Source organism: Rhipicephalus microplus, unplaced genomic scaffold (genome assembly GCF_043290135.1).
Source record: "Rhipicephalus microplus isolate Deutch F79 unplaced genomic scaffold, USDA_Rmic scaffold_208, whole genome shotgun sequence".
In the NCBI taxonomy this organism is placed as follows: domain Eukaryota; kingdom Metazoa; phylum Arthropoda; class Arachnida; order Ixodida; family Ixodidae; genus Rhipicephalus; species Rhipicephalus microplus.
Window position 1 is genome coordinate 270,001 of NW_027464779.1, and position 12,500 is coordinate 282,500.

The 12,500-nt window shown below is 60.6% G+C and overlaps 3 non-coding genes across 3 annotated transcripts in view; all 3 read right to left on the reverse strand.

Annotated features, from left to right (window-relative positions):
- The window catches only part of LOC142792247 (large subunit ribosomal RNA), a 3,958-nt gene extending 3,731 nt beyond the window's left edge, over nt 1–227 (reverse strand). The window contains exon 1 of the ribosomal RNA XR_012890776.1: nt 1–227. This exon is cut by the window's left edge and continues 3,731 nt beyond it. This is a non-coding gene — a ribosomal RNA (large subunit ribosomal RNA).
- A 1,154-nt stretch (nt 228–1,381) lies between these two features.
- Nucleotides 1,382–1,534, reverse strand: LOC142792226 (5.8S ribosomal RNA). The gene has a single exon (XR_012890755.1). It is a non-coding gene; the product is annotated as a 5.8S ribosomal RNA (ribosomal RNA).
- A 1,719-nt stretch (nt 1,535–3,253) lies between these two features.
- Nucleotides 3,254–5,068, reverse strand: LOC142792242 (small subunit ribosomal RNA). The gene has a single exon (XR_012890771.1). It is a non-coding gene; the product is annotated as a small subunit ribosomal RNA (ribosomal RNA).
- Nucleotides 5,069–12,500: the final 7,432 nt, after the last annotated feature.

Below are 12,500 nucleotides of genomic sequence, written 5' to 3' on the forward strand. Positions count from 1 at the left end.
ACCCACTCTGGGACAAGCCCCTGTCAGGGGGACTTGCACCGTCGCAAACACCCGAGAACGTCGCCTCCCATACACCACATTTCCCGACCGCCTGCAAGGACGGGGGATTCGGTGCTGGGCTCGGTCCCGTTTCGCTCGCAGCTACTCGGGGAATCCCTGTTGGTTTCTTTTCCTCCGCTTAGTGATATGCTTAAATTCAGCGGGTTGTCTCGCCTGATCTGAGGTCGACAGCGGATACATTCGCTTCCATCAACTTCCTGCACGACCGCGTGCGCTCGCCCTACCAAGTGCGCCCGCAACCCTGTACAGGGCCACTTCTTCACAAGGCTGGCAATCGGCTTCCCCGCTGCACGCGTGCGGCGCACAACCGGTGTGACGTGGAAGTGACGGGACACGTTCGTAAACCCATCGCGAACCGAGTACGACGCCCTACCAAGTGCGCCCGCAACCCTGTACAGGGTCACATCTTCACAAGGCTGGCAAGCGGCATTCCGCTGCGCGCGTGCGTCGTCCGAGCAGTTGCGTGATAAACGACCGTGTCGAAAGCCCAAACACCGCCGAGGCCAGTCGCCGCCGCCGCAAGGGCAGCCACGCAGCCTGGCGAGAGGCATCGTCTCGTGTAGCGTCGCCCCCGCCCCAACTGGAGTGGCCCAGTTTTTTGAACGGGACGGGAACTGCGAAGCACTTAGACCGACGGCGGACTACGACGAGAACGCCTTAAGCTTCGCCAACGTTTCGCCAACTCGTGCGGGAGACTTTTTCCGCTTCGCGGCAAGTCGTCGCGCCGTGCTCTCCGCATCAACCGCGTACGCAGCGAACCGCAAACGTCGGGCGCAGCCTCCTCACCTCCCTGCGCTTTGCGCGCGAACGTTCCCTGTTCGCGCGGCAAAGCCTGGAGGAGGCACGGCCCCGCAGCGTGTTCGAGCGCCCGGTCTACGGGACACCCTGCTTACTTCGAGGGCAACAAGCGCAACGCAAGGCTGCGATCTCGCGCACTTTGCGCACGGCTGGAGAAGCTTTGCTGGCCGGCTTTCGCTCCTCGTGTTTACCGTGCGTTAAAGTTGCGCGTCCGTGGCTCTCGCAGCTCTTGCGCGCCCGGTCGCAGAGAGGAGTACGCAACCTCGACCGCACTTTCCCTGCAGGCTTCCTTCCGACTCGAAGTCCTGCGGCGGTCTCAACGAGGTGCCACATCCTCAATGCAGTCGGTCGCCCCCGTTTCGGTTGGGCTCTGGCACGACGGTCGCCACCGTCTCGCCCTTGAGTGGCCGCTGTTGGCGCTCGCTGTGAGGTGTTCAGCGTGCTGTCCGTGTTGCCGACGCGGTCAAAACGAGTCGACGGCTCACGTTCCCTTGTGCGCCGAAGGCTCTCTTGATATGTGATCCGACCCTCAGACAGACGAAGCCAAGGGAAGACCCAAGGCCGCAATGTGCGTTCAAAGAATCAGTGCTCAGTGTGTCCTGCAATTCACACCAAGTCTCGCAGCTGGCTGCGTTCTTCATCGACCCGAGAACCGAGTGATCCACCGCTTAGAGTCGTGAAAAAGTGTTTGTTCAATTCCGTACAGTCAAAACCAAACGTTTCTGGCACTCGGCCAAACAGTGGCCAAGAAGGGCGCTTTTCAGCGCACGCTTGGACTCCAAAACTCTGCCGCGCCTTTTTCGGCTGCCGCAAATCGAGCAAACGGTGTGTTTCGGACGGCGTTTCGCTTCCGCTACTTGCGAGTGCTTTCGTGGTCCACCCCTCTATAAATACTCGGGAGGCGTCGAAGCCGGTTCTCCAAGCCGGACCCGTAGGTATCGTTGTGTGCTCGCTCTCATTGGCCCGCCTAACCAGAAAATGCCTGCGGTACACCCATTTGGATAAGAGTGCACGCAGATGCGGGCCTCGACGGCTACACATTTCCTCGGGCGGCCGCCTCCCGGCCTCCGTGGAGCGCGGGATGCACGGTCCCATCGACAAGCCTCTCCCGTTTTTACCGTGGCGTCGCGGTTCACCACGGCGGGCGGGTCGGTCTCCTCCGCATAAAAAGGGGGACCCCCGCTTTTTGTTCCACGAAATCGCACAAGCTTTTTTCGCATCCACGGTTTGCCACCGCACACCAAAATGCCGATCCGGCTGCCTACTTTAGCCAACAGGTGGAGCCAGGCGCGCCGTACTTGCGCGGCACTTCCCACGTCCACCGAAGTCGGTGCCAAGGACCACTTTCGGCGCCGGAGCCGCGTACGAGCCTACTCGAGGCGGAAGAACGAAGCCAGCAAGGGCCTGGCCGCAAGTGCGTTCAATTGTCGGGACGTCCAAGTCCCTCGTTCTTCCGTGCTTCCTCTTTCGGCAAGTCGTTGCGGCACCTTCCCAAAGCGCGCAGACCCGCTAATCGCGACGAGCGCGACGTGGCCGTGCCGCCTTTCCCTCGGCAGCAAGCAAAACGCCTGGCAACGTCGACGCTCCCCTAACCGCGATCTCGCACCGTGTTTCGTGTGGCGAATTCAAAAGCCGGCCGGCGCTGCTGCAACCATTACGGTCGGTACGCATACGCCGCGGAGGGCGGGACGGTCATCGGAGCGTGCGGTTCCTCCATCGAGTACTGCGCACCTCGGCCGTCGCATCGCCGTGCCATGACCGGCCGCGCGTCAACGCGAACCGGTGCCAGCGAGATCCCTCGCCTGCAAGAACCGACCGGCAGCCTCCGTCACCCGAGGACGCGGAGGCGCTTGCCGCGGACGGCGGGACGGTATGCACTGGTGCACAGCGGACCCGTCACATCGCCAGTTCCTTGACCGACCGCCGACGCTTGTGCCGTTCCTCTCGTACTTGGCAGTCGCCGCGCGATTGTCGGGTCTCGTTCTTGCACGCTCGAACGGTCGGGAGGGCACTCGGCTGGCGTTTCGGGAACGCGCAGCCTCGCCTTCTACCGACGTAACCACGACTCGCCGTTCGCGCTCCGCCGCTCCTGTTTACAGTACTAGGCGGTCCCGCAGCGGTCGGGTCGCGCATTTCGAGCGCTTCGAGCCACGGTGCAGTGGCGGGTCGAAAGCCGACCTATGAGTGCGTTGCGCCGTTTGTACCCGCGTCCGCCACCTGGCCGACCGTCCAAGGTCGCGGTGTTGGCGTCCGCTGGGCGCAACAATTTGTCACGGGGTGCCGCTCCACATTCAGGCAGCCCCGTGGGGAAAAGCCGACCCCGCGTCCAAACGGGGTCAGCGGCAGAAAGTGTCGGGCGCAGACGCAGCTGAGGCGCTCACCCTTCACAATCCGTTAATGATCCTTCCGCAGGTTCACCTACGGAAACCTTGTTACGACTTTTACTTCCTCTAAATGATCAAGTTTGGTCATCTTTCCAACAGACCGGCGCAACCGAAAGGCCGCGCCGGACATCGGTCCGAAGACCTCACTAAATCATTCAATCGGTAGTAGCGACGGGCGGTGTGTACAAAGGGCAGGGACGTAATCAACGCGAGCTTATGACTCGCGCTTACTGGGAATTCCTCGTTCAAGGGGAACAATTGCAAGCCCCTATCCCAATCACGAAAGAAGTTCCACGGGTTACCCAGTCTTTTCAGACAGGGATAAAGACACGCTGCTTCCTTCAGTGTAGCGCGCGTGCGGCCCCGGACATCTAAGGGCATCACAGACCTGTTATTGCTCTGTTTCGTGCGGCTAGGAGCCGCTTGTCCCTCTAAGAAGGTTGTAAGGTGCTGGGAACCCCGCACCTATTTAATAGGCTAGAGTCTCGTTCGTTATCGGAATTAACCAGACAAATCGCTCCACCAACTAAGAACGGCCATGCACCACCATCCACCGAATCAAGAAAGAGCTCTCAATCTGTCAATCCTCCCAGTGTCCGGGCCGGGTAAGTTTTCCCGTGTTGAGTCAAATTAAGCCGCAGGCTCCACTCCTGGTGGTGCCCTTCCGTCAATTCCTTTAAGTTTCAGCTTTGCAACCATACTTCCCCCGGAACCCAAATACTTTGGTTTCCCGGAAGCTGCCCGCCGAGTCATTTGAGTAACTCAGGCGGATCGCTGGTTGGCATCGTTTATGGTCAGAACTAGGGCGGTATCTGATCGCCTTCGAACCTCTGACTTTCGTTCTTGATCAATGAAAACATTCTTGGCAAATGCTTTCGCAGTAGTTCGTCTTGCGACGGTCCAAGAATTTCACCTCTAGCGCCGCAATACGAATGCCCCCGTCCGTCCCTCTTAATCATTACCTCGTATTCCAAAAACCAACAGAACAGAAACGAGGTCTTGTTCTATTATTCCATGCAAGTTTATTCAGGCGACTCGCCTGCGTTGAGCACTCTAATTTTTTCAAAGTAAAAGCACCGGCCATCTCGAGGCACACAATGAAGTGCACCAAGAAAGAACCGGCATGATGTTCAGTCCGAGCCGTCGCATCGGGTAGATGCACTACTCGTCTGGAACTGAGATCCAACTACGAGCTTTTTAACCGCAGCAGCTTTAGTATACGCTATTGGAGCTGGAATTACCGCGGCTGCTGGCACCAGACTTGCCCTCCAATTGATCCTCGTTAAAGGATTTAGAGTGTACTCATTTCAATTACGGGGCCTCAAAAGAGTCCCGTATTGTTATTTTTCGTCACTACCTCCCCGTGCCGGGAGTGGGTAATTTGCGCGCCTGCTGCCTTCCTTGGATGTGGTAGCCGTTTCTCAGGCTCCCTCTCCGGAATCGAACCCTGATTCTCCGTTACCCGTAACAACCATGGTAAGCAAGTAACCTACCATCGAAAGTTGATAAGGCAGACACTTGAAAGAAACGTCGCCGGCTCGTGGCCATGCGATCAGCACAAAGTTATCCAGAGTCACCACACAATACGGGCCGAAACCCGATCGATCTTGGTCTAATAAAAGCACCCGTTACCCAAAGGGCTCCAGGCTCACTGCATGTATTAGCTCTAGAATTGCCACAGTTATCCAAGTAGGAAGAAACGATCTAAGGAACCATAACTGATTTAATGAGCCATTCGCGGTTTCGCCTTATTTCGGCATGTACTTAGACATGCATGGCTTAATCTTTGAGACAAGCATATGATTACTGGCAGGATCAACCAGGTAATCGTTCGACTGCGCGTCCGTCCTCGCCCTCGGCGGGCCGGACGCAGTCTGTGTGCGGCGGAGGCCACCTTCAGGCGCCCCAACACGCTTATTTTGCACTCCGAGATGACGGCGTTCGAGCTCGCTACGGCACAACCTTCCCGAAAGACGAGTGGGAGCCGTGCGGCAAGAAGCACGTTCATGCTCGCTCTTTTTCGTTGCATCGACTCGGTCGCGCCGTGCGGGTTGCCCAAGCCCGCTGCACTGTCGGTGGACCGGCCGGAACTAGCAACGGAGCCGAGACTGCAAAGCCGCCAGACGACGGGTCACGCCCGCGTCTTCGGCGCTTTCGCATCTGAATCGCCCGAGGACGACACAGAACACACCTCGATATCGTGGTAAAACGGCACCGTCCGACAACCAGCCCCTAACGCATCAAGCGGATGAGGCTGCAGACGACTGCCGTGGATTCCCCTGGAGCAGACCCGAGGACACGCTTGACGAGGCCGAAGCCCGCCGCATATCAGACACCCGGTCGCTTTCGCGTACGCCGCTCACGAGAACCCCCACATAATAGCAGCGATAAGTACCCAGACCTCCTTGGGCCCTAATACGAGCGTACTCGAGAAAATTTCACCGCGGGTGTGCCCCGAAACGTGTGGCATGTTGAGCGTGCCACAAGTCTACGTCGCTCTCAAACCCGCCGAGGTCGTAGAATTTGCGACCCTACTCACGAAATTCCCACCGAGGATACGGCCGCAAACGTACCGCACCTTGGGTAGGCCACGAGTTTGTGCAACACTACGCTGACGGCACAGCACCGAGGTCGTGCGCGCACGCACGGGAAAATTCCGCCGCGGTTTCTGCCGAAAACGTGAGGCACCACGACTCTCCGCAAGTTCGCGTCGACTGCGAAAGACCGAAGTCGTGAACGACGTGTCCGCTACTCGCCGCCGACACGCTGGACACCAAACGTACAACGACTCGACGGCGTCGTAGAGGCCCACGACGCGGTTTTCCTTAACGACGTCTCGGCGTGGCACCGACAGGTTAGAACGGCCGACCAACGTTCCCTGTCCGCCGTTCGGCTCAGTCGAAGGGCTCGGCGACTTCGGCAACGCTGCGAAGCCGCACGGTGACGCACGCCATGTCCCCATTTTTTTTTTTCTTTCTGCGTCTGCCGGGGTGCCCCTATAATAGCAGCGATAAGCACCCAGACCGCCGTGGGTCGCTCGCCCCGGCTGACGTGGTTTTTCGTACTCCTGCGGCGGTCGCCGTCAAGCACGTCCAAATACGCTACTTTCGTGGGCGCATTCACGCTCTTTCGCTTCGCCGGAGTGCCAGCACTCACTCTGCCAAAAACGGCGAACATCCGAGCGGCGGTTCCCACTTTTGCGTCGGCGTCGCAAACCCCGCCCCGGCAGACGAGGTTTGCCGTACTCGTGCGACGGTGGCCGGCGGGCACGTCGAAAGACGCCGATATCGTGCGCGAATTGGCGCACCTTGGCTTCACCGGAGTGCCGCCACTGACTCCTCCAAAAACGGCGAAGATCCGAGCGGCGCTTCCCACTTTCGCATCGGCGTCCCGAACTCCGCCCCGGCTGACGCGGTTTACCGTACTCGTGCGACGGTCGCCGGCGAGCACGTGGAAAGACGCCGATATCGTGCCCGAATCGGCTCCGTTCGGCTTCGCCGGAGTGCCAGCACTGGCTCGGCGAAAGACGACGAACATCCGAGCGACGGTTCTCACTATTGCGTACGCGTCGCAAACCCCGCCCCGGCAGACGCACTTTGCCGTACTCGTGCGACGGTCGCCGGCGAGCACGTAGAAAGACGCCGATATCGTGCCGGAATCGGCCCCGTTTGGCTTCGCCGGAGTGCCAGCACTCACTCGGCCACAAACGGCGAACATCCGAGCGGCGGTTCCCACTTAGCCGTCGGCGTCCCGAACTCCGCCCCGGCAGACGCGGTTGCCGAGCTCGTGCGACTAGCGACCGCGAAGCCGTCTCGCGACGCCGCTTTCGTGCGCGGCTCCCACTGCGACCTGGGTCACCCGAGGTCGACGAGCAAAAAAGAATGTCGAAAAAAATTTTTTTTTTTTTTGCGTCTGCCGGGGTGCCCCTATAATAGCAGCGATAAGCACCCAGACCGCCATGGGTCGCTCGCCCCGGCTGACGTGGTTTTTCGTTTTCCTGCGGTGGTCGTCGTCAAGCACGTCCAAACACGCCACTTTCGTGGGCGCATTCGCGCTCTTTCGCTTCGCCGGAGTGCCAGCACTCACTCTGCCAAAAACGGCGAACATCCGAGCGGCGGTTCCCACTTTTGCGTCGGCGTCGCAAACCCCGCCCCGGCAGACGAGGTTTGCCGTACTCGTGCGACGGTGGCCGGCGGGCACGTCGAAAGACGCCGATATCGTGCGCGAATTGGCGCACCTTGGCTTCACCGGAGTGCCGCCACTGACTCCTCCAAAAACGGCGAAGATCCGAGCGGCGCTTCCCACTTTCGCATCGGCGTCCCGAACTCCGCCCCGGCTGACGCGGTTTACCGTACTCGTGCGACGGTCGCCGGCGAGCACGTGGAAAGACGCCGATATCGTGCCCGAATCGGCTCCGTTCGGCTTCGCCGGATTGCCAGCACTGGCTCGGCGAAAGACGACGAACATCCGAGCGACGGTTCTCACTATTGCGTACGCGTCGCAAACCCCGCCCCGGCAGACGCACTTTGCCGTACTCGTGCGACGGTCGCCGGCGAGCACGTAGAAAGACGCCGATATCGTGCCGGAATCGGCCCCGTTTGGCTTCGCCGGAGTGCCAGCACTCACTCGGCCACAAACGGCGAACATCCGAGCGGCGGTTCCCACTTAGCCGTCGGCGTCCCGAACTCCGCCCCGGCAGACGCGGTTGCCGAGCTCGTGCGACTAGCGACCGCGAAGCCGTCTCGCGACGCCGCTTTCGTGCGCGGCTCCCACTGCGACCTGGGTCACCCGAGGTCGACGAGCAAAAAAGAATGTCGAAAAAATTTTTTTTTTTTTTTTTGCGTCTGCCGGGGTGCCCCTATAATAGCAGCGATAAGCACCCAGACCGCCATGGGTCGCTCGCCCCGGCTGACGTGGTTTTTCGTTTTCCTGCGGTGGTCGTCGTCAAGCACGTCCAAACACGCCACTTTCGTGGGCGCATTCGCGCTCTTTCGCTTCGCCGGAGTGCCAGCACTCACTCTGCCAAAAACGGCGAACATCCTAGTGGCGGTTCCCACTTTTGCGTCGGCGTCGCCAACCCCGCCCCGGCATACGCGGTTTGCCGTACTCGTGCGGCGGTGGCCGGCGGGCACGTCGAAAGACACCGATATCGTGCGCGAGTCGATGCTTCTTGGTCTCGCAGGAGGGCCGCCACTCACTCCTGCAAAAACGGCGAAGATCCGAGCGGCGCTTCCCACTTTTTCGTCGGCGTCGCAAACCTCGCCCCGGCAGACGCGCTTTGCCGTACTCGTGCGACGGTCGCCGGCGAGCACGTCGAAATACGCCGATATCGTGCCCGAATCGGCCCCGTTTCGCTTCGCCGGAGTGCCAGCACTCGCTCGGCCAAAGACGACGAACATCCGAGCGACGGTTCCCACTATTGCGTACGCGTCGCGAACCCCGCCCCGGCAGACGCGGTTTGCCGTACTCGTGCGGCGGTGGCCGGCGGGCACGTCGAAAGACGCCGATATCGTGCACGAATTGGCGCTCCTTGGCTTCACCGGAGTGCCAGCACTCACTCGGCCAAAAACGGCGAACATCCGAGCAGCGGTACCCACTTAGCCGTCGGCATCCCGAACTCCGCGCCGGCTGACGCGGTTGCCGAGCTCGTGCGACTAGCGACCGCGAACGCGTCTCGCGACGCCGCTTTCGTGCGCGGCTCCCATTGCGACCTGGGTTACCCGAGCTCGACCAGCAAAAAAGAAGGTCGAAAATTTTTTTTTTTTTTCTGCGTCTGCCGGGGTGCCCCTATAATAGCAGCGATAAGCACCCAGACCGCCGTGTGTCGCTCGCCCCGGCTGACGTGGTTTTTCGTACTCCTGCAGCGGTCGCCGTCACGCACGTCCAAATACGCCACTTTCGTGGGCGCATTCGCGCTCTTTCGCGTCGCCGGAGTGCCAGCACTCACTCTGCCAAAAACGGCCAACATCCGAGCGGCGGTTCCCACTTTTGCGTCGGCGTCGTAAACCCCGCCCCGGCAGACGCGGTTTGCCCTACTCGTGCGACGGTCGCCGGCGAGCGCGTCGAAAGACGCCGATATCGTGCGCTAATTGGCGCTCCCTGGCTTCTCCGGAGTGCCGCCACTCACTCCTCCAAAAACGGCGAAGATCCGAGCGGCGTTCTCCACTTTCGCATCGGCGTCCCGAACTCCGCCCGGGCTGACGCGGTTTACCGTACTCGTGCGACGGTCGCCGGCGGGCACGTCGAAAGACGCCGATATCGTGCCGTAATCGGCCCCGTTTGGCTTCGCCCGTGTGCCAGCACTCACTCGGCCAAAAACGGCGAACATCCGAGCAGCGTTTCCCACTTTCGCATCGGCGTCCCGAAGCCCGCCCCGGCAGACGCGGTTTGCCCTACTCGAGCGACGGTCGCCGGCGATCACGTCGAAAGGCGCCGAATTCGTGCACGAATCGATGCTTCTTGGTCTCGCAGGAGGGCCGCCACTCACTCCTGCAAAAACGGCGAAGATCCGAGTTGCGCTTCCCACTTTTTCGTCGGCGTCCCGAACTACGCCCCGGCTGACGCGGTTTACCGTACTCGTGCGACGGTCGCCGGCGGGCACTTCAAAATACGCCGATTTCGTGGGCGCATTCACGCTGTTTCGCTTCCCCGGAGTGCCAACACTCACTCTGCCGAAAGCGGCGATCATCCGAGCGGCGGTTCCCACTTTTGCGTCGGCTTCGCAAACGGCGCCCCGGCAGACGCGCTCGTGCGACGTACTCGTGCGACGGTCGCCGGCGAGCACGTCGAAAGACGCCGATATCGTGCTCGAATCGACCCCGTTTCGCTTCGCCGGAGTGCTGCCAGTCACGGCGCAGAAAACGGCGAACAAGTGTTTTTTTTTTTTTTTTTCCTAGAATTTGTGTTATAGAAGGCACATTTGATATCGGACGATAATTTTCAACTTTATCACGCGCACCGATTTTCGTGTAGAGGTTTGCAAGTTTATGGGAATTTCTCCACTTGGAATAATGCGATTTAGTAGTACTACGAGAACTTCATGGATGTACTCAAGGGTACGGGGCAAGTCAGTTACGTCAACACGTGCAGATTTTTTACACTTCAAACTGAAAATTGTTGGTTGTGAGTCCTCGTGTGATATTAAAGGCCGATTCGCTAACACATAGAACAAAGAAAGAAAGGAAGAAAAAACGCCCGCGCTCGCTCAAGAAACCTGGGTTCGCAACAAGTGGCAACAACAAGCAACCGAGCGAGTGCGCCAAAACCCGTGGCGGCCGAACAAACGCGAAGTCCCAACCGCGTCAGCCGGGGCGGCACGGGACAGGAAAAATCACTTCAGCCGGGGCGGCGGGGCACCGAATAAACCTCGTCACCTCGTCGCAGGATAAAAGAGGAAACAAAAAGTCTAAACAGCGTCTGCTGGAGCGAATGCGTAATAAAACAACAACAACAACAAAAAAAAAAAACACCCGCGCTCAAGAAGTCTGCAATCACCACAAAAGGCGACTGTGACCGAGCAGCGTCAGCCGGGGCCGTGCGGAAACGGAAAAACCGCGACTACCGGGGCGTCGAGGCACCGAAAAATCCACTTCAGCCGCGGCGAAAAAAAAAAACAAAAAGAAAGACGGAGGGGGGGGGGGAACCACGTCTGCCGGGGCGAAGGAAAAAAAAAAAACGCGTCTGCCGGGGCGAGCCCGGGTGCGGCACCACCGGGAAAACTGTGGCAAACAGACATGGCGATCGAGTGAGTGGGCCGCCAGCCAGGCTCAGCCAAAAAGTGCAAAGTCCGAACTGCGTCAGCCGGGGCGGCAAAAACCACGTCAGCCGGGGCGGCGCAAAAAACCGCGTCTGCCGGGGCGGCACGAAACCGCGTCAGCCGGGGCGGCGCGAAAACTGCGTCAGCCGGGGCGAAAGAAAAAAAAAAAAAAACGCGTCTGCCGGGGCGAGCCCGGGTGCGGCACCACCGGGAAAACTGTGGCAAACAGACATGGCGATCGAGTGAGTGGGCCGCCAGCCAGGCACAGCCGAAAAGTGCAAAGTCCGAACCGTGTCAGCCGGGGCGGCAAAAAACCGCGTCAGCCGGGGCGGCGCAAAAAACCGCGTCTGCCGGGGCGGCACGAAACCGCGTCTGCCGGGGCGGCGCGAAAACTGCGTCAGCCGGGGCGAGCCCGGGTGCGGCACCACCGGGAAAACTGTGGCAAACAGACATGGCGATCGAGTGAGTGGGCCGCCAGCCAGGCTCAGCCAAAAAGTGCCAAGTCCGAACTGCGTCAGCCGGGGCGGCAAAAAACCGCGTCAGCCGGGGCGGCGCAAAAAACCGCGTCTGCCGGGGCGGCGCGAAAACCGCGTCTGCCGGGGCGGCGCGAAAACTGCGTCAGCCGGGGCGAAAGAAAAAAAAAAACGCGTCTGCCGGGGCGAGCCCGGGTGCGGCACCACCGGGAAAACTGTGGCAAACAGACATGGCGATCGAGTGAGTGGGCCGCCAGCAAGGCTCAGCCAAAAAGTGCTAAGTCCGAACTGCGTCAGCTGGGGCGGCAAAAAACCGCGTCTGCCGGGGCGGCACGAAACCGCGTCAGCCGGGGCGGCGCGAAAACCGCGTCTGCCGGGGCGGCACGAAACCGCGTCAGCCGGGGCGGCGCGAAAACTGCGTCAGCCGGGGCGAGCCCGGGTGCGGCACCACCGGGAAAACTGTGGCAAACAGACATGGCGATCGAGTGAGTGGGCCGCCAGCCAGGCACAGCCGAAAAGTGCTAAGTCCGAACTGCGTCAGCCGGGGCGGCAAAAACCGCGTCAGCCGGGGCGGCGCGAAAACCGCGTCTGCCGGGGCGGCACGAAACCGCGTCAGCCGGGGCGGCGCGAAAACTGCGTCAGCCGGGGCGAGCCCGGGTGCGGCACCACCGGGAAAACTGTGGCTAACAGACATGGCGATCGAGTGAGTGGGCCACCAGCCAGGCTCAGCCAAAAAGTGCTAAGTCCGAACTGCGTCAGCCGGGGCGGCAAAAACCGCGTCAGCCGGGGCGGCGCAAAAAACCGCGTCTGCCGGGGCGGCACGAAACCGCGTCAGCCGGGGCGGCGCGAAAACTGCGTCAGCCGGGGCGAAAGAAAAAAAAAAACGCGTCTGCCGGGGCGAGCCCGGGTGCGGCACCACCGGGAAAACTGTGGCAAACAGACATGGCGATCGAGTGAGTGGGCCGCCAGCCAGGCACAGCCGAAAAGTGCCAAGTCCGAACTGCGTCAGCCGGGGCGGCAAAAAACCGC